The 24,696-nt window shown below is 37.1% G+C and overlaps 1 protein-coding gene and 1 non-coding gene across 9 annotated transcripts in view; one reads left to right on the top strand and one right to left on the bottom strand.

Annotated features, from left to right (window-relative positions):
- The window catches only part of TMCC1 (transmembrane and coiled-coil domain family 1), a 250,000-nt gene that overhangs the window by 196,505 nt on the left and 28,799 nt on the right, over positions 1 to 24,696 (bottom strand). The window lies entirely within an intron of this gene.
- On the top strand, positions 8,096 to 8,199 carry LOC112859523 (U6 spliceosomal RNA). Its single transcript, XR_003223525.1, has one exon. It is a non-coding gene; the product is annotated as a U6 spliceosomal RNA (small nuclear RNA).

The following is a 24,696-nucleotide window of genomic DNA, read 5'->3' as shown; positions in this document are numbered from 1 at the left end:
AATATTTTTACACTCTCATACTGAATTAGGAATGGCTATTAATTTTAAACTTAAAATGAAATACAAAGCAAGCACATAAAGACAATTTTATAAGCAAATATTTTTTCAAGTAGTTCGCAATTCTAGATCTGTAATATTGCATTCAAAGCTAACTCTTAAAAACTGTATCTACCATGTACAATTGAGAATCAAGATGCACGAAAATTGAAATTTTTGTGGAAAACGACCTTCTGACAGCCATTACCAGAGAAACTATTTAATTAAACAAGTATTGGGGGAGCATTGTTTTATGCTCAGCATTATACAGACCAAGTGAAAGCATATTACCCTGCCCTTGAGGAACTCACAATCTGGGACGGAAAGTCAGATTCACGTACTTAAAACAAAAGGAAACTAGCACAAAACCATATTATTAAGCTAAAATGTGTGAAGAAAACTGCAATTAATATTAGAAGATCAGTTAAGAACAGATTTGTTCAGGAAAGCTTCATGAAACTTTTTTTTTTTTATTTATATATGAAATTTATTGTCAAATTGGTTTCCATACAACACCCAGTGCTCATCCCAAAAGGTGCCCTCCTCAATACCCATCACCCACCCTCTCCTCCCTCCCACCCCCCATCAACCCTTAGTTTGTTCTCAGTTCTCAACAGTCTCTTATGCTTTGGCTCTCTCCCACTCTAACCTCTTTTTTTTTTTTTTTTTTTCCTTCCCCTCCCCCATGGGTTCCTGTTAAGTTTCTCAGGATCCACATAAGAGTGAAACCATATGGTATCTGTCTTTCTCTGTATAGCTTATTTCACTTAGCATCACACTCTCCAGTTCCATCCACGTTGCTACAAAAGGCCATATTTCATTTTTTCTCATTGCCACGTAGTATTCCATCGTGTATATAAACCACAATTTCTTTATCCATTCATCAGTTGATGGACATTTAGGCTCTTTCCATAATTTGGCTATTGTTGAGAGTGCTGATGCCCACTCTCACCGCTGTTGTTTAACATAGTGCTGGAAGTTCTAGCATCAGCAATCAGACAACAAAAGGAAATCAAAGGCATCAAAATTGGCAAAGATGAAGTCAAGCTTTCGCTTTTTGCAGATGACATGATATTATACATGGAAAATCCAACAGACTCCACCAAAAGTCTGCTAGAACTGATACATGAATTCAGCAAAGTTGCAGGATACAAAATCAATGTACAGAAATCAGTTGCATTCTTATACACTAACAATGAAGCAACAGAAAGACAAATAAAGAAACTGATCCCATTCACAACTGCACCAAGAAGCATAAAATACCTAGGAATAAATCTAACCAAAGATGTAAAGGATCTGTGTGCTGAAAGCTATAGAAAGCTTATGAAGGTAATTGAAGAAGATTTAAAGAAATGGAAAGACATTCCCTGCTCATGGACTGGAAGAATAAATATTGTCAAAATGTCAATACTACCCAAAGCTATCTACACATTCAATGCAATCCCAATCAAAATTGCACCAGCATTCTTCTCGAAACTAGAACAAGCAATCCTAAAATTCATATGGAACCACAAAAGGCCCCAAATAGCCAAAGTAATTTTGAAGAAGAAAACCAAAGCAGGAGGCATCACAATCCCAGACTTTAGCCTCTACTACAAAGCTGTCATCATCAAGACAGCATGGTATTGGCACAAAAACAGACACATAGACCAATGGAATAGAATAGAAACCCCAGAACTAGACCCACAAACGTATGGCCAACTAATCTTTGACAAAGCAGGAAAGAACATCCAATGGAAAAAAGACAGTCTCTTTAACAAATGGTGCTGGGAGAACTGGACAGCAACATGCAGAAGGTTGAAACTAGACCACTTTCTCACACCATTCACAAAAATAAACTCAAAATGGATAAAGGACCTGAATGTGAGACAGGAAACCATCAAAACCTTAGAGGAGAAAGCAGGAAAAGACCTCTCTGACTTCATGAAAATTTTAACTGAGCTTTGAAGGATGAGAAAATGGATGAATAAGCAGGAAGATATGGACCAAGATTTCCATCTAGAAGAGCAGTAAACACAATATGTTTGGGGGCCAGTAAAGATGCTAGATGACTCTACTGGTCTATATACATTCCTAAGGCAACTGAAGAATGGGGTAGCTCGTGGGTAGATGTGAGAGAGGACTTCCTATCACATAGTCTTTTGTACCTTTTGAATTCTGTGCCTTACGACTATTACATATTGAAAAATAAACATATTTTTAAAAAGGAAGGAATCACATGTTTTAATCTCTGGGGTAAACATTTAAAAAGTAGTAAAATAATACATAATTACTATGATAATAGAAAGGAAATACAAATTAAAATGCCCAAATGAATGCAAAAAGGAGGGTAGATCACAGAACAAGTAGAACTTAATATAAAAGCAAAACATAAGGTGTCAAATAGAAGCTCAAATATTCCAGTAACTACACTAATATAATCAGACCAAAAGACAAAAATTATTGCACTAATAAAGAACAAAACTCAACTATTATGGTGTTCACAAAAATCACTCCTAAAATAAAAAGAAAACAGTTAAAAATAGGGGCGCCTGGGTGGCTCAGTCAGTTGAGCATCAGACTTCGGCTCAGGTCATAATTTCACGGCTCGTGAGTTCAAGCCCTGCACTGGGCTCTGTGCTAACAGCTCAGAGGCTGGAGCCTGTTTTGGATTCTGTGCCTCCCCCTCTCTCTGCCCCTCCTCCGCTCCCACTCCGTCTCTGTCTCTCTCAAAAATAAACAAACATTTAAAAAAAGGCGGGGAGGCACCTGGTTGGCTCAGTTGGTTAAGCGCCTGACTCTTGGTTTCAGCTCAAGTCACAATCTCACAGTTTCATGAGTTTGAGTCCCACTTCGGTCTTGGGATTCTTTCTCCCTCCCTCCCTCCCTCTCTCTTTCTCTCTCTGCCCCTCCCCTGCTCACACTGTCTTGGTCTCTCTCAAAAATAAATAAACTTTAAAAAAAAAAAAAAGAAAAAAACAGTTAAAAAGTATAGGAAGGTCATACAGACATAAACTAAAAGAAAGCCTCTCTAGCCATATTAATAGTACTCAAAGTAGACTTTAATGCAAAAAGCATTTATAGGTGTATAATTCATAGAATTCAAGTATAACTCATAAGATATAACAATTTAAGATTCATATGCACGTAATAACATAGCCTTCAAATATATAAAGTGAAAGTTGGAAAAATTACAAATAGTGAAAAATATCCATAATCATAATGGGGAAACTTTTAACAACTCTGAGTAGCTGACCAATGACTCAGAAAGAGATTAGAAAAGGATAAAAATATAGATTTGAATAGCATGATTAACCAGACCTACACTACCCAATAACTGAAGAATAAATACTCTATCAAGCACAGAGATCTTTTACCAAAATTGATCATATGCTGAGCCCTAAGGTAAGTCTCACAAGTTACTCTGTGACCACAGTGTGGACTCCTAATGTTCAGAGAGTGAAAAGAATCACACTCTTCCTACCCAAACCCCATTTTCTCTTGATCTAACCTCTAGCAATACAGCAGAGATGGGAAGTTGGGCCACAAGGGTGAAGGCGGGAAGGAAATACAGGCTTCCAGTTATGGAATAAGTCATGGAAATAAAAGGCACAGCATAAGGATACAGTCAATGTAACAAAGTAATATCGATGTAAAGACACAGATGGTAGTTATACTTGAGGTGAATGAACATAGCATAATGCATAAGCTTGTCATATCACTAAGCTGTATACCTGAAACTAATGTAACACTGTTATGTCAACTATACTCAAAAAAACATACATACATAAATTTTTAAAATACAGCAGGGATAGAGCAACACAGAGGCTGGACAAATACCCAAAACCCGGAAAAAGGGAAAGCTTTCTCTCCAACTAAAGGAAATATAGTCCCAAGAGCATGGGAGAATTCCATTGCAGTTAGGAGGATTTAAAATATAATTTTGACAAACTGCTTAAGACTGAATGTGGGCTAACATGAGGCTGGAAAGCCCCTGGGGGCTGCAATCATAAAAGTTCTCACCCTGATGTACACTTTTTTCCAGGAACTTCAAAAGAATCTCTAATGCAGGGGCGTAGATCTGAGAATATGCAGAAAAAGCTCCTCATCCTTGCCCTCACCCATACCTGTGGAGCTTGAAGAGTAGAATAGCCAATGCCAATCAGCCGAGATCTATTTCCCCCATCTCCCTATGGAACAAAAGGCTTAATCTGCAAAGAAAAATTCATCAACTACCCAGAGGACACTGGTAGAATCCCACTAGAGCTGAAGGAAAGAAAAAGAGACTGAGGATACTGACACACAATTTTCACTCTCTGTAAAGTAACAATAACCTTAATGCAGGGTGAGAGAAGTTTGAAAAACCTTAACTTTAAAAACCTTACGTTTTAGGGGTAACTGGGTGGCTCAATCGGTTAAGCAAATGACTTTGGCTCAGGTCATGATCTCCTGGTTGGTGACTTAAAGCCCCAAGTCAGGATCTGTGCTGATAGCTCAGAGCCTGGAGACGGCTTCAGATCCTGTGTCTCCCTCTCTCTCGCCCTCCCCCACTCACACTCTCTTTCTCTCAAAAATAAACATGAAAAAAATTTTTTAATTAAAAAAATTTTAATAAAATAATAAGTAAAATCCTTAGGTTTTAAAAATTAATCTAGACACTGCAGGTGGGTAAAAAGAAAGAAGAGGAGAAACTCTACCCAAGGAAGTGGAATGTAAAGTTTTGTGAAGCCCACATCTACAAGACCCAGATTCTAACATCTGCCTAAATCTGAGGCTTAACAGACCATCAAGAATTCCTCTTATCCTCCATTACCACACTAACAAGCTCCAAATAAAAATAACAGTGGAATATAGCTGCAAGAGACAGGCTCTGAGAAACAGTATAGAGGGAAAATCCAAAGCTAAGCATGGAGATAAGGGACGCTAGGAGACAAAGGACACTAGAAAAACTTGAAGTCTCTGGGTTCCCATGGCAAGAACAAATATCAACTCTGGTAACCATGGCAATAATAAACTTCAAATATAGCCCAACCCCTAACAAATTAACACAAATTCCACCTTAAATGAGAGCAGAAAAAGGGATGCCTAGGTGGCTTAAGTGAGCATCTGGACTCTTGATTTTGGCTCAGGCCATGATGCCAGGGTCTAGCAGAAATTTGCAGTCTTCTTCAAGCATATAAAATATTTACTTCAGTATCTCCTATCCTATACAATATGTTCAGCTTTCAACAAAAAAATTATGAAGTATGCCAAAAACACAGCTTGAAGAAACAAAGCAATCATCAGAACTAGATTCAGATATGACAGATTTTGGACCTAGAAGGGAATTTATAAATTCAGAGACATGGAAATTATAAGAAAGGATCAAGTGGAAATTCTAGAAATAAAAACAGTAACAAAGAACAAAAGTTTATTAGTAGACTTGAAACAGCCGAAAAAAGAATCAGTGAACTTGAAGATAAGCTAACAGAAATTACCCAAATTGAAAAGTAAAGAAGAAAAAACAGTAGGAAAATAAAACAGGAGAGAACATCTGAGAACTGTGGGAAAATCAAACAATGTAACATACACATACTTAGAATGGCAGGAGACAGAAAGAATGGAGAAGAAGTATTAGAATGCCCAAGAACTAAGCAAAATTAGTGACAAGGCACCAAACTACAGACTTAAGAAGCTCCAAAAACAAATAAGATAAATATATCCTCCCCCACCAAAATACACATGCCTGGGCCTATCATATTTAAGTTGCTGAAAGGCAAAGACAAAATCTTGAAGTTAGCAAGAGAGGGGAAAACATATTGCATACAGAGGAACAAAAATAAGGATTATAATAAACTTTGTCAGAAACGTTGCCAAGTAAGAAGACAATGGAGTGACAACTTAAAAATGTTGAAAGAAAAAAACTGCCCAGCCAGTACTCTATATCAAGTAAAAATATTCTTCATAAGGAGAAATAAAGACTCTCTCAGACAAACAAAAACAAAGAATTCATTGCCAGCAGACCCACCATACAAGAAATATTAAAGGAAATTCTTCAGGCAGAATGGATACAGGTGAAAAGCTTGGATCTACCCAAAAAATGAATAAACGAAAGTACAATAAAGTCTTTCCTCTTTCAGATTTTTAAAAAAAATTTTTTAACGTCTATTCATTTGTGAGAGATGGAGAGAGACAGAGCATGAGTGGTGGAGGGGCGGAGAGAGAGGGAGACACAGAATCAGTAGCAGGCTCCAGGCTCTGAGCTGTCAGCAAAGAGCCTGATGTGAGGCTTGAATCCACGGGCCACGAGATCATGATCTGAGCTGAAGTCGGACGCTTAACTGACTGAGCCACCCTGGCACCCCTCTCTTTCAGATTTTTAATTACTCTAAAATACAATTGTTTGGAGCAGTGAACAACGTACTGGTTATTTATAGCATATGTAATAAAATATATTAACAACAGTGACAGTGAAAGGAAGAATTAGGAACATAAAATATTAAGATACATGCACTACATGTGAAGTGGTATAATTCGAAGGTATACTAAAATTATTTTAAAACATATACTGTAAATCCAAAGACAACAACTAAAAACCATTTTAGGTGAGTATAAATAAGTCAACAGGGAGGATATGATACTAATAAAAAGCTCAATTCACACTACAGATGGCAAAGGAAAAAAGAAATGCAACAAATATAAACAGCTAGCAAGATGGTAAGTTTTAATCTAATTATTACTAAATAGTTATTAATAATAACTAATTAATAATTAATTACTTTAATAATATGGTCTAAAAAAACACCAGTTAAAAGACAAATTGTTAGACTGGATGAAAAAGCATGATCAAGCTAAAAGCCATCTACAAAAAGTCCACTAAATATAAAGATTAAGGAGCGCCTGGGTGGCCAGTCGGTTAAGCATCCAACTTTGGATCAGGTCCTGATCTCATGGTTCATGAGTTCGAGCCCCATGTCAGGCTCTGTGCTGACAGCTCAGAACCTGGAGCCTGCTTCAGATTCTGTGTCTCCCTCTCTCTCTGCCCTCCCCCACTCACACTCTGTCTCTCTCTCTCTCTCTCAAAAATAAATAGACATTAAAAAAAAACTTTTAATATATAAAGATTTAGATAGGAAAAGGTAAAACAATAGAAAAAGATACCATACACTCACCAAAAGAAAGTACAGCCAAATCAATTTCAAAGCAGACTTCAGAATCAGAAAGACTGTCTAGGATAAGAAGGCCACTACATAATGATAAATGGGTCAATTCTCCAAGAAGAATGTAACAATCATAAATACATATGCACTCTAAAATAAGAGCTTTAGGGGCACCTTGGTGACTCAGTCAGTTGAGCATCCATCCGACTCTTGAGTTCAGCTCAGGTCATGGTCCTGGGGTGGTGGGATTGAGATCCAAACTGAATTCCATGCTAAGCATGGAGCCTGTTTGCATTGGTCTCTCTCTCTCTCCCCCCCCACCCTCCCTCCTGCCTTCTGCCCATTTCCCTCACTTGTGCTCTCTCTCTGGAATTTAAAAAAAAAAAAAAAAAAAAAAAAAAAAAACCATTAAAATAAGAACTTTAAAATACATGAGGCAAAAACTGATGGATCTAACAAGAGAAACAGACAAATCTACAATTACAGTTAAAGAGTTTTGGGGTGCCTGATGGCTCAATTAGGTGAACATCTAGCCCTGCATTGGGCTCCACACTAAGCTTGAAGCCTACTTGGGATTCTTTCTCTCTCTCTTCTCCTCTCCCCTAACTCTCTCTCTAAAATAAAAATAAAAATAAAAATAAAATAAAATAAAATAAATAAAATAAAAATAAAATAAAATAAATAAAATAAAATAAAATAAAATAAAATAAAATAAAATAAAATAAAATAATAAAAAAGACTTTCAACTCAGTAACTGTTAAAACAAGTGGGCAGAAAATCAGGAAGGAGACCTCAATAGTACTACCACCTAACTTACATGACATTTGCAAAACACTTTACCCAATAACTGGTAAATATACATTCTTTTCAAGTGCGCTTGGAACACTCACAAAGACATATTATATTCTGGGCCATAAAATAAATCTCAACACTATTTTTTTGTGCTCGCTTCGGAAGCACATATACTAAAATTGGACCGATACAGAGATTATCATGGCTCCTGTGCAAGGGTGACACGCAAATTCGTAAAGCATTCAGTATTTTTACAAAACAGAAGAGACTCATAAATATGGAGAACAAACTGAGGGTTACTGGAGGGGGGATGGGCTAAATGGGTAAGGGGTACTAAGGAATCTACTCCAGAAGTCATGGTTGCACTATATGCTAACTAATTTGGATGTAAATTTTAAAAAATAAAAAATAAAATTTAAAAAAATAAATCAAATATTGTTTTTTATGATGTCAAGTACATTCTCAGATCACAATGAAATTACATTAAAATCAATTAGCAAAACATCTGGGAAAGTTGCCCCAAATACTTGGATATTAAACAATATACTCCTAAATAACCCATGGGTAAAAGAGGAAGCCTAGAAAAAAACAGAAATATTTTCAAATAAGTGAAAATGGAACATCAAAACTTGTGGGATGTTAAAACAGTGCCCAGAGAAAAATTTATAGTTTTAAATGCATATACAGTAAAACCCTGGATTGCGAGTAACTTGCTCTGTGAGTGTTCTGCAAGACGAGCAAACATTTCTAATAAATTTTAACTTAATGAGTGAGGTCTTGTAATACAAGTAGTATGTGACACCGAACATCACATGATTACATGATCACAACTGAGCCAATGGTTCTTCTCTCTCCCGCTGTCTCTCTCTGCAGGATTGTGGATGATTGTCTCCCATGCTCAGATGCTCCGTCTCAGGCCGCAGCGTTTGGCAGAAATCAGGGTTTTTCAGAAGGTTGGAAGGTACCCACAACTGGCACTAGTGTATTTTTTTGTCACTTCAAAGCACCTATAGACAGTCCTTTGCTTTTCCATACAAGAGTAAGCTTAGGAATGCTTTGCTTCATTCTAGGTCAGGCTGCCTGCAGACATAGACCCTTTCCTCTGCTGCCTTGTTGCCACTTACATTAAATACAGTATCTGACAGCAGTTTATTAATACTGTACTGTAGTCAACATCTTTGTGAGTGTATACAATGGCCCCCATGCAGAAAAAGATTCCAATGGGCCAAAAGATAGCAGTGATTCCATTAGTGATAGTGAACCCTCCTCCTCTCACACCAGTCAGGAAGGTTTTCAAAGGTAAGTGCAGGCTAATTTATTTTTCTTTATATTTTGTATTTTCTCTACTATTTTATATTATATTACAGTATTGTAATCATTTTTATATGAATATTTTTGGGTTGTAGAATGAATCATCTGAGTTTCCATTATTTCTTATGGGGAAATTCACTTTGATACACAAGAGCGCTGGATTACAAGCATGTCTCCGTGATGAATTATGTTCACAAACCAAGGTTTTACTGTATTCAAAAAGACCTAAAATCAATAATTTAAGCTTCTACTTTAAGAAACTTAGAAGATCAAATTAAATCTAAATCAAAGTGAAAGTGAAAGAAAAAAATAATAAAAATTAGGGCAGAAATCAATGAAACTGAGAACAGAAACACAATGGAGAAAAATAAATGAAAGCAAAAGCTGGTTCTTTGAAAAATCAATAAAATTAATGAACTAGTTGTAGCCAGGCTAACCAAGAAATGGGAAAGACACAAATTACCACTAACTGGAATAAAAGAGAGGGGACATTAACACTGACACAACAGATATTAAAAGGGTAATAAATACAACAAACCCCTCTATGCCCATAATTTTGATAGCTTAGATGAAATGAACCAATTCCTTCAAAGGTGACACAAACTACAAAACCTATACAAGGAGAAATAGATAACCTGGATAACTCTGTATCTAAATAAAGTGAATTTGTAGTAGTAACCCCTCAAAAAAAGGGAAACTCCAGACCCAGATGGTTTTACTGATTAATTCTACCAACTATTTCAGGAAGAAATAATGATTCTGCAAAATCTCATAGAAGAAGGAACATTTCATTTCCTGAGGCCAACATTACTCTAATACTAAAATAAAACAAAGACATTACCAAAAAAAAAAAAAAAAAAAAATTACAGATCAATACTCTTAAGTGAACATATATATATATGAAAACCAAAAAAAAATATTAGCCCCAGGGATGATGCAAAGCTGACTCAACACTAAAAAAAGCAATCAATGTTAATTCACAGTATCAGACTAAGTAAGAAAGCCGTATGATCATAACAGATACAGAAAAGGCATTGAAGTAAATTCAACATTTATGACAAATACTCTCAAAAAAATTAAGAGAAGGGAAATCCCTTAGCCTAATACAGACTATCTATGAAAAATCTACAAAAATTTAGAAAAATAACATAGGTGGAAATAACATTGCCATGAATTTTAGGAGTGAATGAAGATACAGGAATATACATGCAGAATGTGGACTACTTGTCATTTAGCATCCACACAGAGCTTATATTAGGCATGAATATATATACAGAAAATGTTTGAAACCTACAAATCCTATAATGCAGATGGAGGAATAAATTCACTAGGTTTTGGGTTTATTTTTTAAACTTCATTTTCAGGAACGTACAAATCAAATGCAGGGTTTGCATTGGTAGTTTTTACCTTGTCTTTCTGCCTCTCCCCTCTTCTCTTACCATTCCTGAAAGGTATCCACAAGAACATCCTTGGTTCATTCTGCTTTAGTTCTAATACAACTTGTGAACTTATCACCACCTGCATCTTTTGATCTGCATCCCAAAATCTGGTCTAAGAAGGAAACTGATGAAGAAGTGAATCCTCTACTTTAGCATTCTGACTTAACTCATGAACTAATAAAAATGAAAGCTCTTAACTGTCAAAATACTCCCTTCTTTGATGACACCTATGATCTGAAAATTAGACCCCTTTTTATTCTGAAGACATAGCCTGGTCCCCACAGAAAAGAAAAATGGAGAGAGGGGAGGATATATATGAGGCTAGTTATTCAGCATATGTAAAGGATAGCTGTTTTAAAAACAAGCCTAGATTATGAATCACAGTGCATTAAGAATGCTCTAGAACTACTATATGGGTCAGGTCTTAAATCCCATTTTGTGTTGTGTGTGGGTTAAAGATGTACAAATAAGCAAGTACGAAACATAGAAAAACCATATTAATAGAAGAAAAAAGGGAGAGAGAATATCTTGATGAAAAAGTATAGATAATCTATAATTAAATCTGTCTACAGATATTCCCACCAACTCCCAAAAAGATTACTCTTTACTCCCATGGGTAATTACAATCTCAAGAAGAAGGGGAGGAAAGGAAAGATATCTGGGTTTTCTAAGAAGCCTATAATCCTCAAATACTTTTTGAAATAAAGATGCACAAGTAAATACTATAAAGTATAAAGGGGCGCCTGGGTGGCGCAGTCGGTTAAGCGTCCGACTTCAGCCAGGTCACGATCTCACGGTCCGTGAGTTCGAGCCCCGCGTCAGGCTCTGGGCTGATGGCTCGGAGCCTGGAGCCTGTTTCCGATTCTGTGTCTCCCTCTCTCTCTGCCCCTCCCCCGTTCATGCTCTGTCTCTCTCTGTCCCAAAAATAAATAAAAAACGTTGAAAAAAAAAAAATTGTAAAAAAAAAAAAATAAATAAAAAATAAAAAAAATAAAGTATAAACCAGGTATCTATTATCAAAAGTGAATAGTTAATAACCAATAAAGGGAATGAGGCAAATCCTTCCAAATGAAGCTGAAAGAGGGAGCATTTAATCACCTAGTTAAGCAGTTTTGACAAGGGTTCTCAGAAGAGGCCAGAGAAATGTCCCCGAAGAGTCTAAGAATGTACAATGGCAAGAGTCCTGAAATAGCAGGGAAAATATCTTGAAAAACCTTCAAAAGAAAAACATCATGTGACCTGTGAGGAAAGGTGGGGGCGGGGTGGGGTGGGGGCGGGAAGGTCGGTGTCTCCCAAATACTTCAGTGTAAGGGCAGGCAAAAGGGGGGAAAAAGTTTTCTCGTGTATGTTCTTTTCAAACTAAGAATAAAATTCTTTAAGTTTCCTCCTATGGCAATTCTCTCTCTCTCCAAACATATCCAAAAGAAACTTAAATATCATATACTTCAAGCTATTTTTCATTTTTCATCACATACAACAACTAATGCTTTGAATGATGTCAGCTACATCATACTTGGTTTTACAAGGGACTTCCTTCTGAGACCCAAGCATAGAAAGGACTATCAAAATAAAATTCCTGACTTTGAACAGCAGAGGAATAAGTAACAGAATAAATGAACCAACTGAAGACAATTCCTATTAAAATCATTGAAAATCAAGAAAGAGCCAAAATAGATTCTACAAACCTTCTGGTACATTTATACATTAAATCTTGAAAAAGTTTATCTTTTTTAAAAAATCCTAATTTCAAATTTCTTACATCAAGTATTCACAATTTGTCATTTGAAAGAAACAGGAAAAAACACGATAATCATATAACATGTTACATTTCAATACACCCTGAGTATGTCAAATTTTGTTCACCTGCCCCAAAGCTAATCCTAAATCTCTCCAGAATAAATAAATGAACACAAAGTTTAGAAATAAAATCTAATCATGTTTTTCAGATTTTAAAAACGTCTCCAATTTATGCTCTTTCTCCTTCACTGTAAGTCATTTGAGATGGTTTCAATGGTAACACATACCTTATGCATTGCTACACTGAAAATTTATTCAACCGTTCTATTCTTGAAGTCATTATTTCTTCCCATGCTTCTATTTTGTAAGGGGCAACATTTTTCAGCCACCTCCTAAGGGAATTCGTGATTCAGCAACATCTTTTCCCAACCCAGTCATTCACACTCAAAACAAAATTTTCTGTTGACCTCCACGTTTCATACAGCACTACTGACCAAATGAATAGGTAAGAAACTCAAGAGTTAATAAAGAAATGAGAAAGACACATTAAGTTCAATAGACATTTATCACTTTGAATAATGCCTTCTCCTCAGTCATAAATACAGTTTTATCAAACTTGCTTGTGTATACTCTGTAAATATGGCCAAAGAAAGAGGACCTTACAAAGAACAGGTAGGTACAGTGACTTCTTAAGCTGTTTAATCAATGAAGGAACATACAAACATGAAAATGTAAAATACTAAGAAACAGTGTCACATTAAAGCAAGAAGCAGGGTCAATGAAAGAATGTCTGGTGATTCAGGGATTCCTTTCACAGACTGTATTTTATTTCAGCTTTCTTCTTACTGCCTGACTTTAAAAAAATATTATACGCTCACAAAAATGTTTACAAATCTCTAGCACTTTCAATTCTAAGAAACTGTTTCTCCTAATGAAGAATACTTCCAAAAGAATGATTTTCCTAAAAGGGGTCACATGTGTTTATGTATCTGTATGTTATTAAACAGATTCTCCAGGGCTAATGGACATTCAAAGGGATGTTTCTTTTTTAAATCCTGGACAAGACTGTCTTATTAACAATGAGAGAAATTCAGCAGTGTTAAGACCCTGATCTTTGGAGTGAGCCAGTTATTTAAAGACACTTACTAGCTGTTTATCTTTCTGTAAAATCTTAAATGTTAAGTCTCAGTTCCCTCATTGGTAAAATGGCAATGAGACCTACTTCCTAGAGTTGTGAGAATTATATAAAATAATGCACAGAACATATTTTTCACAGTCCCTGGAATTAATTGTTCCCTAATGATATCTACTAATAACAATAGAAAGAATAAAAGAAAAAAAAATAAAAACAAAGAGCTCTCTCCTTTTCCTGTAATAATTACATTACCCTCACTCCCTCCCCAGCATTTCTCCTTGCCCTCAACCCAACAATAAGAAACTACACAAGTAAATTACAAATACCTAAATATGATAACCAAAAAGTTACAAATTAAGAATTGTAAGTTTCTGATTCACCACATACCAATTATATTTCCATAATCTTTATTCTATTTCACATCTCACTAATACCTTAACCAGATAAAATTCAACTCTGGCAATTCAATTCTCTTTTTAATCTAAAAAGTATTTATATATTCAGTGAACTACAGAAGTCAGTCTTCAAGAATGTTCAGGAAAACAGGAATAGTATTTTCAGTAGTGAGTGTAGAACATTCTAAATGCTCAAAACATTATTTAAGTTTATTTAGTTATTTTGGAGAGGGAGGGAGAGAGAGAGAGAGAGAGAGGGAGAGAGAGATTGATTGAGCAGGTGAGGGGCAGACAGAGAGGGAGAGAATCCCAAGCAGGCTCCGCACTGTCAGTGAGGAGCCTGACTTGGGGTTCAAACTCACAAAACATGAGATCATGACCTGAGCCGAAATCAAGAGTTGGACACTTAACAGACTGAGCCACCCATGCGCCCCCAGGCGCTTCTATTCTGTTAGGTTTTAGCAATATCATCAAAAAGTACCAAGTTCTTACCAAGTGTGCCAGGACTCGTAAAGTCCAGTAAAACACAGCACAGAAACTAAAAAAACCTAACATGAAAAGAACAATGTTATAATAAGAACAAAAATAATTGACAGGCCTCAAATGATTTATCTGCTAAGCATTATATTTGAAAGCATGGAAGAAATGAATATCATGTTACTAACTCCACCATTCTGCTAGTCCATTACAGCTTTAGGGTATAACAGATATAAAATAAACTGCACCTATTTAACATGTACAATTTGATAAGTTAACAAAACATTTATATCCATAAAACCGTCAACATAATCAAGATAACAGACATTTCCATCAGTCCCAAAAGTTTGTTCATGCCCACTGTGTAATCTTGTCACTCCTACCCTCCTCTCCTGTCAACTATCTTCTGTGATTACAGAGTTTTCTAGAACTTAAATATAGTATATCTGCTTTATTTTATTTATAAGTCTGACTTCTTTCATTTAGCCTAATTATTTGAAGAGCCATCCACGTTGTTAAGTATCAGTAATTCTTTCCTTTTAACTGCTCAGCAGTTAAAAGAGAGGGAGACATACAACCCAAAGCAGGCTCCAGGCTCTGAGATGTCAGCACAGAGCCCAACAAGGGGCTTAAACTCATGAACCACGAGGTCATGACCTGAGCCAAAGTCAGACACTTAACCAACTGAGTCAACCAGTGCCCCTATATTTTTTTATTTGAGAGAGAGACAGAGAGCATATATTAGAGCAGAGGGAGGCACAGAGAGAGAGACAGAAAACCTCAAGCAGGCTCCACATTCAGCACAGAGCCCAACATGGGGCTTGATCCCACAACCCTGGGATCATGACCTGAGCCAAAACCAGGAGCTGGATGCTCAACTGCTTGAGCCACCCAGGTGCCACCATATTGCTTTCATTTCTCTTGGATAAATACTTAAGAAGTGAAATGGGTGGGTCATATGGTAAGTTTACACTTAAATTTTAGAGTAACTGCCCAGCTGTTCCAGTTCACATTCCCAACAGCATATGAGAATTCTACTTGGTCTGCATTCTTACTAACACCGGACCAATCTTTATAATTATAGCCATTCTAGTATAACAGTACATTATTATGATTTTAGTTAACACTTTTCTAATGATTTATGAAGTTAAGCATCTTTGCACATGCATATTAGGCATCCATTTATCTTCTTTGATGAACTTTCTATTCAAGTTTTTGTGAGGTTTTTTGCCCTTTTTTTACAAGGTTGTTTGTCTTATTGCGTTGCAAGAGTTCTTTATATACTCTGGATACATATCCTCTGTCAAATACGTTTTGCAAATATTTTCTCCCAGTCTGAGGGCATGCCTTTTCATTTTGTTTTTTATTTATTTTTTAGTGAGCTATATCCGACAAACAACATCATATTAGGTTCAGGTATACAACATAATGATTTGATGTAAGTATATTTTGCAAAATGATAACCATAACATATCACCTCACACACTTACAAATGTCTTTTTCATTTCCTTAACAGTGAATTTCAAAGACAAAAAGATTAGGGGCGCCTGGGTGGCTCAGTTGGTTGAGGGGCCAACTCTTGGTTTCTGCTCAGGCAATGATCTCACAGTTTGTGGGTTCGAGCCCTTCATCAGGCTCTGCGCTAGCAGAGCAAAGCCTGCTTGGGATTCTGTCTCCCTCTCTCTCACTTAAAATAAATAAATATTTTTTTAAAAAATACTCAAAAAGATTTTAAATTTGAGGACATCCAATTTAGTAATTTTCCCCCTTCATGCTTTTTGTGTCTTAAAAAACCCTTGCTAGCCCAAGTTCATTAAGATTTTCTCTGGTACTGAAAGACAAATACCATATGTTTTCACTCTTATGTGGATCTGGAGAAACTTAACAGAAGACCATGGGGGAGGGGAAGGGAAAAAAAAAAAAAAGGGAGAGAGCCAAACCATAAGAGACTCTTAAAAACTGAGAATAAACTGAGGGTTGATGGGGGGTGGGTGATGGGCATTGAGGAGGGCACCTGTTGGGATGAGCCCTGGGTGTTGTATGGAAACCAATTTGACAATATATTTCATTTAAAAAAAAAAAAAAGATTTTCTCTGGTACTTCTAGAAGTTTTATGATTTCAGGTCATACATTTAGGTCTACAGTCCATTTGAAGTTAATTTTTACATATGCTATGAGGTAAGGGTTGAGATTCTTTTTTTGTGCATTTGTATTTGACTATACCAGCACCATTGATTGAAAAGAGTGAATATTCACAGAATTAAAATGACTCCACTTCCATTCTATACAACCCTTTCCCCTAAAACAAGTCCCTGGCTTAGATTCCATAGTCCATCATTATTAACATTCCCTTATACACATATTCAATTTCTTAGGCCTTCTTCTCCTTCCCTCGACCAGCAACACCCCAATCTTGGATAATTTACCTGCCTATTTCACATACAAAGTGACAAGAAAAGTCATGTTTCCATGCTGACCCAATGACACTGTAAATTCATGTCCACTAATCTCAAATGGGCATTTGATTCTGTAATTCTCTAGTATATTCACTCCCCCATTCTTACAGAGGACTGTTTCACACTTCTTAACTCTCTTCAAATCTAACACCCCTTCTTCTATCCTTAGTCCCTTAATGGCCTACCTTCCTGTGTCATTGAAAAAAATAAGCACTTAGACAAACCTAAACCACATCTACTTCTCCACCAGCATCTGAATCCATACCATCAGCACTCCCTACTGCTAGTAAGGATTAAATGGTGGTATTCCCACCATGGTCAACTTCTCTACTTATATGCCTATTCAAACATAAACTATAAGCAACTCTTTCTTCACTCTAATCAATTTCTCCCTATCTATACTGGATTATTCCCATCAGCATACAAACATTATACAATTTTTCCCACTTTAAGAAAACATCTCTTGACCCTATATCCACCTTCCAGCTAAAGCCCCATTTCTCCCCAAACTAATCCCCTCCAAAACCCCTGCCCCCTGCCCCCTGCCCCTCCCCAAAAAACAATATAGTGACTTGGATTATCTGATGCTGCACTAGGATATGATGAGTAGGAGTCAGTAAACCGGGATTAAGTCTCATCTCGGCCATTAGTTTGCAACATATCCTTAAGCAAAGCAATTAATCTGAGCTTCAATTTCCTCTTGTATAAAACAGAGAGATACTGGACAAAAATTCATCTCTAAATATCCCTAGAATATTCTGTATATATCAGCATCTGAAACATCTTTAATGAAAAGGAAAATACATCAGTTGTGCAGCTGAAAAGCTATGAAAAAGATACTCACTAGCCTAAAGAGGAAGAAACCATGAAAAAGTTAACCAAATAACTCAAAGTACAAACTTTACCATAGGAAAGAATACAAATCGTTATTGATCACAGGAAAGTGAAACAACTGACCTCCCAAATTATCATCTGCTAGTTCTTCAAAGTATTTTACTTCTTCCAAGGGAACCAAAAGGATTGATGTGGATAAGAACACCCAGCAAAGCAGTAACTACAGGAACTTTTTCAGAACGACATTAGAAAAATGCAGTTATCCTACCCGTTGTAAAACAAATTTCTGTTCAAAACAAGGAATAAAAGTCCTAACAGATCTCACCATCAAACTTACCATCAATTAGAACAGCCATATGTTTTCCTAAAAAGTCAAACCTACAGTTTTCTTAGGCACTCCAAAGAGGAACATCAAACTGGAGAAAAGAAGAAGCTCCAAAAAAAATAAATTGCACATACAATTTAAATATTCTGGGTAAACAGAAATGTTCAAACATTGAGAAGTTTTTTGCCCTTTTTTTTACAGGGCAAAACGTGAACTAAAAGAACTAAAAAATGAACTCCAAAATTAAAGAAAATTACATACATAATTTTACAAAATCATGTATTTTAGGGTAAGAGAGTCTTAATAATTACCAGTTTAAATGCTTTCCCTACAAGCTCATACTTCCCTAAAGCCCAAAGAACTTAAGTGATTTGCCTGAGGTCATACTACTAAGTGTCTCCTGCCACATCAAAAACCCAGGTCTCGGGACGCGTGGGTGGCTCAGTCGGTTAAGTGTCCTGTCCAACTTTGGCTCAGGTCATGATCTCACAGTTCATGGGTTCAAGCCCTGCATTGGGCTCTGTGCTGATGGCTCAGAGCCTGGAGCCTGCTTCAGATTCTGTCTCTCCCTCTCTCTCTGTCCCTCCCACACTTGCACTCTGTCTCCCTCTCTCAAAAATAAATATACATTAACAACAACAACCCAGGTCTCAAGAGAGGATTCTGGGAAGATGGCAGAGTAGGAAGCACCAGGAATGGCTACCCACCTAGATGACAACTGCAAGAGCAGAATCTGTCTGATGTTAACTATTTTGGAATTCTGGAGTCTATTTACGGCTTGCAAATCCAGGGGAAGGCTTACATGATAAATCCAATCAGTTTCAACTCAGCACAGTAGTAGTAGCTACCCAGCCCCTACCCAGCCACATGAAGGGCAGCTGTGCAAAGTTCCTACAGCAGCCTGCACAAACCTTGTGGGAGCTAGGGTGGGAGGTGGAAATAAACAAACAAACAAACTCTGTCCTCCAAATATCAGAGGTCTGTGCCCTGGTCACTGACTATTGTTTCTGATCACAGAGGTGGCAAAGAAGCAGGTGCCATTGTTGTTGCACTTCCCCCACCCCCAAGCTATCACAAGGCCCTCCCCTCTTCAGCAATAGTGACTTCCAGGGCATTTAAAAAGCTAGCATCCTCTTCCCTCCTCTTTCATTTTTCTATTTTTCCTCTACTGGGAAACAGACTCTAAAACCTAAGACATTCAAAATCAACTGCATACACAGGTAAAATCAGAAAGTGACTGCACATTCCTAGGGAAAAGCACAGGATCAGAAAAGACCTGAGAAGACCGTAAGTTTACACCTCAGACTGACCCTTGGCATGGAGGCAGCCTGCAAAGATAAAAAAATAATAACAAAAACAGCAAACTCTAGGGAGGCAGGAGAACTTGATATCCAGAATTACCACACTATTTGATTCAAATGTCCGGTTTTCAGGGCACCACTCAGGGCACCGAGTAACCAGTTAACTTTTGATTTCAGCTCAGGTCATGATCTCAAAGTTCATGGGATCAAGCCCCAAGTTAGGCTCTGCACGAGAGTGCAGAGTCTGTTTGGGATTCTCTTTCTCCCTCTCTCTGTGTCTCTCCCTTGCTCAGGCTATCAAAATGAATAAATTTTTTAAAAAATAATAAAAATAAAAATAAAATAAAATGATTAACACTTAAAGAATTAAAATCTCTAGACACTTTAAAAAATGCTCAGTAAGAAATGTGAAATCAGGGCGTTTGGATGAAAAACCCTTTTCCACCACACAAAACAAGAAGACAGACATCTTCCCCATGAATTCTGGCAAGGTCAATTCCCACCCTTATTCACAAAATTCTTGGAGAGCTTCCTTGGCCTAAAAAAAACCCACGCTATTTCACAGTGACTGAGTAAAGCCTGGGTATGGATATGGTTACTTAGGGGACTTGCCTATTTTGATGGTAAGCAAACAGTTCCTTATGGTGTTTCAACAATTCTAAGTCATAAAAAACAGCGGGTATTATAATTCATGACAAAACAAAAGAAGCAAGTAAAGACATCTTGTTATAAACAGAGGCTAAAGTATCAGAAATTATTAACAATTTAGGAAAAGATAAATATTTATAAAGAAATTATGAGAGCTAAAGAGGAAGAAACTCATTATTCAGTTTCCAAAATGGCCAAATGACTTAGCATGAAAATTTAGTAACAAACCTAATTCATTTTTCAAAATTATTAATCTTTTCAACCAAGTTCAACAAAAGACTGCCAAAGCAAAGAATCTAGAACTAAAATTTTATTCTCCTGAGAAACTGTATATTCTGCTAAAACAACTACATCAATCAACCTTTCACTTTATGATTTTTCTCACATAAATTTTTCTTAAATTTTGGCATCTATGACCGAAAAAGGCTCAACAAGCAATAAAAAACGATTAGTAGTCTCATTACATTGCGGGTACAATCATTACGGATAAGTTTGGCAGTTTCTCATAAATGTAAATATTCAGGGGCACTTGGGTGGCTCAAATGGGTTAAGCAGACAACTCTTGATTTCGGCTCAAGTCATGATCTCACAGTTCATGAGATAGAGCCCCGTGTCTGGCTCCACGATGACAGCACAAAGCCTGCTTGGGGTTCTCTCTCTCCTCTCTCTCTCTGCCCCTCCCCCCACTCACATGCACTTTCTCTCAAAAATAAACATTAAAAATTTTTTTTTAATTAAACATGCAGTTTTCATATCTTCCAGCAGTCTCACTCCCTGGCATTTATCCCAGAGAATGAAAACATATGTTCACATAAAAACTTATGCATGAAATGTTCATGGCAGTATTATTGATAATACACCAAACTGGTAACATGAATGCCCCTCTCCATAGACAAATGTTTAAACAAACTGTGGTACATCCATACTACGGAATATTCATCAGTAATAAAAAGGGAGGAGCAATTGATATTGATACATGTAACAACTTAGATAGATCTCAAGGTCATTATATGTTTAGTAAATAAAAAAGGCCAATCTCAAAAAGTTATATACTATATGACTCCATTTATACAATATCCTCAAAATAACAAAACTACAGAGATGGAGAACTGATTACTGGTTGTCAGAGGACAGGGACAAGGACCAGATGGAGGTAGTTTCTCAAAATAGTGTTTTGAATTTATGCAATAAACATTAACTGCCCTTGGACTTTCAAGTTTTTAACTCCAGCCCTGTCTCCAGTGAAATTATCTGCTAACTTTCCCCCCTCAACTAGCTGATTCACTAAATTAGCAACAGCTAGTAAGGCAAAACATGCCAATGAGGTACTTCCATCTCTCAGTCATTAAGATATCCTTGCAGAAAGTTTAAGGAGAGTAAGAAACGAAGTTAAGATTCAGAACCCACAGCAACTCCAATGTTAGCTGGTTAACAGAAAATCTAGCTATCAGTACTGAACATGCAAAGGCTATGTACAGGAGCCCAAGAATGGCACAGTGATAATGTGTGTTAGCTAAAAAATAAAGTCAAATGGACTAAACATTACTGCATTTTGATTCTAAACCTTGTTAACTGATTAAAAGGCACAACTTACTTGAATAACTTTTGAAGGAGAAATACTACCATATTAAATGCACACAATTTCAAAAACTTAAAATGCAAAAAAGCATTCCTTTTAAAACTGAGAAACCAGGGGATTTAGAAAACACCACCAGTGTGCCTAACCAATGCCTTTCATTTGTTCCAATTTTTCTAAATCCAATTTGTTCTGATTTTTCTAAATCAGAATTGGGACTAAAACAGTACTCCTGGACCTTTACTTATCCCAAAATTTATCAGGTGTTTCTAGAGGTAATTAAAGATAAAGTATAATAATCTATTGCTGAAAGCTTACAGAAGTAATTATTTTTTGCAAAAATGTGGTAAGAATATAAGCCTGAGCTCTACCCAAAAGGAAAAGTTTCAAAGTACTGCAGCACCAACCATCATTAAGTAATTTTCTAACCTTCAATTTCCTCATGTATTACCATAGTACTTATCCTCAAAGAATCATTGTGAAGATTAAATGTAAAATACTTAGGGGTGCCTGGGTGGCTCAGCCAGTTAAGTGTCCAACTTCTCAGGTCATCATCTCATGGCTCGTGAGTTTGAGCCCTGTACCAGGGTCAGTGCTGACAGCTCAGAGCCTGCTTCAGATTCTCTCTGCCCATTCCCCACTCATGCTCATGGGCATGCACGCACCCTCTCTCAAAAATAAACATTTTTTAATAAAAAAAATAAGTGTAAAACTTAGAACAGGGTCTGATATGTATGAACACACTAAAATGGAGTCAGGAGACCAGCAGGAGAAGCTCTCATCCCCAAACACTGGTAGTCAATTGCAGACCCAATAGGAAGAAAGTTACTATGCAAATCCATACTATTTTAGCCACTGCTTTACTTTCCCAGCAGAAAGAAGAAAGGTTTTCCTCCTCCCAGCAATAGCCCAGCCAATGAGACTCAGCCAATGAAAAGCCACTACACTCTGAACTCCCAATGGACTTTTTTTTTTTCTGAGGGGGGGGTGGGGGTGGGGGGGGTGGGGGGGATGGGGGGGTGGGGGGGGCAGGGGGGGCCTGAAGGGGAGGGGCAGGGGGAGAGGGAGAGAATCCTAAGCAGGTTCTACCCTCATCTCACCACCAAGAGATCATGGCCTGAGCTGTAATCAAGAGTTGAATGCTTAACAGACTCAACCACCCAGGTGCTCCAGAACTTTGTTTATAACAGCCCTCCCAATTTCCCCCTTTCCTCTAAAAGGGCAGTTGCGATTCTCTATTCTCAAATAAACCTATTTTTGCTGGTAAAGTAACTGAATTTTCTTTTTAAGGTTAACATACAGAATAAGCATAACTAAGTATTAGATTCAATTTTTTTTTTTTTTATTTTAGGAAATGCCAGGCACCTATATAGGCAGTGAGAGCAGCAACCTGGCTCCTGCTAGGAATGCTACAGCAGGTGTTGCTCATTTCCCTTGGCACAACAACCTTAACTTCTTTCTTGCTACCCACATTTTTTTTTCTTAATCTGAGAAGAAAAGGAAATCACCAGTCTAACCTAATCAGAAATTAATAGGAAGCTGGAAGAATCAGTAAATTGAAGACAAAAGACAATAGGAAACTACTGTTTTTTATAGATTTAGAGATCTCTTTTTATGACATCACCTCATATTTGTATATCACATTGTAGTTTCAAACTCCTTCTTAACACTATCTCATTTGATCCTCACAACAATCCTGTGAGGCACTTGCTGTTACTTCACATTTTACAGATAAGGAAAATGAGGCTTAAGTGACATGCTGAAGGTCACAGAGCCAGCAAGTGGAAGAGCTGGAAATTGAACCTCTCAACTGCTTTACCACAGCTCTCTCTCTAAATGGGGATAAGTTCTACAATGCTAACATTACAGCTTTTTGAACAGTATCCTCCATGATAATCTCAGCAAATCATAATGAAAATTTAGAATAAATCAAAGAATCATAGGACCTTAAGGATTATTTTAATGTAATCTCTCATTCTACACATGCTTTTACAAAAAGAAAATGTTTTTTAGTACTCAAGATCAAAAAAAAATTTTGTTTCATGTTCTCATGTTTCAAAACCTGCAACATTTGTGGGGATTAAGGGGCTGAGAAAAAGAATAAAAGGATTAAAACATACAAATCCCAAATTACCCTCCGTTTCCCTGACTACCTCTTGGTTTCCAACATATTTGTTGAGGGGGGGGGGGGCGGGGAGACTCTTCTTGACAGGCACAGTTCATATTTAAGATTTCTTTCTGAGAGTCCACATAAAAACTTGTATACAAATGCTTACAGCAGCATTATTCATAACAGCAAAAAAGAGAATCAATCAAAATGTCCACTATTAAACAAATGTCCATGCATAAAATGGACTATTATTTGGTAATGAAAAACAACTGAAACATGCTACAGAATGGATAAACTATGAAAACACTCTAAGTGAAAGAAGCTAGGGGCGCCTGGGTGGCTCAGTCGGTTGAGCATCTGACTTGGGTTCAGGTCACGATCTCACTGTCCGTGAGTTCGAGCCCCGCGTTGGGCTCTGTGCTGACTGCTCAGAACCTGGATCCTGGTTCAGATTCTGTGTCTCCCTCTCTCTCTGACCCTCCCCCGTTCATGCTCTGTCTCTCCCTGTCTCAAAAATAAATAAAACGTCAAAAAAAATTAAAAAAAAATAATAAGTGAAAGAAGCTAGTCAGAAAAGACAACATTTTGTAGAACTTCATTTATATGAAATGTTCAGAATAGGCAAATCCATAGAGACAGAGCTGCCTAGGACAGGCAGCGAAAATGCAAATACCCTGGAATTAGTTGTACAATTCTATGAATATACTAAAAATTACTGAGGTGTACACTTTAAATGGGTGAGTTCTAAAGTATGTGAAATATACCTCAATGAAGCTAATAAAACAAAATGTTATGGGGCGCCTGGGTGGCGCAGTCGGTTAAGCGTCCGACTTCAGCCAGGTCACGATCTTGCGGTCCGTGAGTTTGAGCCCCGCGTCGGGCTCTGGGCTGATGGCTCAGAGCCTGGAGCCTGTTTCCGATTCTGTGTCTCCCTCTCTCTCTGCCCCTCCCCCGTTCATGCTCTGTCTCTCTCTGTCCCAAAAATAAATAAACGTTGAAAAAAAAA

Source organism: Puma concolor, chromosome A2 (assembly GCF_028749965.1).
Source record: "Puma concolor isolate L17-30 chromosome A2, mPumCon1.1.hap2, whole genome shotgun sequence".
Lineage (NCBI taxonomy): Eukaryota > Metazoa > Chordata > Mammalia > Carnivora > Felidae > Puma > Puma concolor.
Note: the sequence above shows the minus strand (reverse complement) of the source record. Positions and strands in the feature narration are given on the sequence as shown.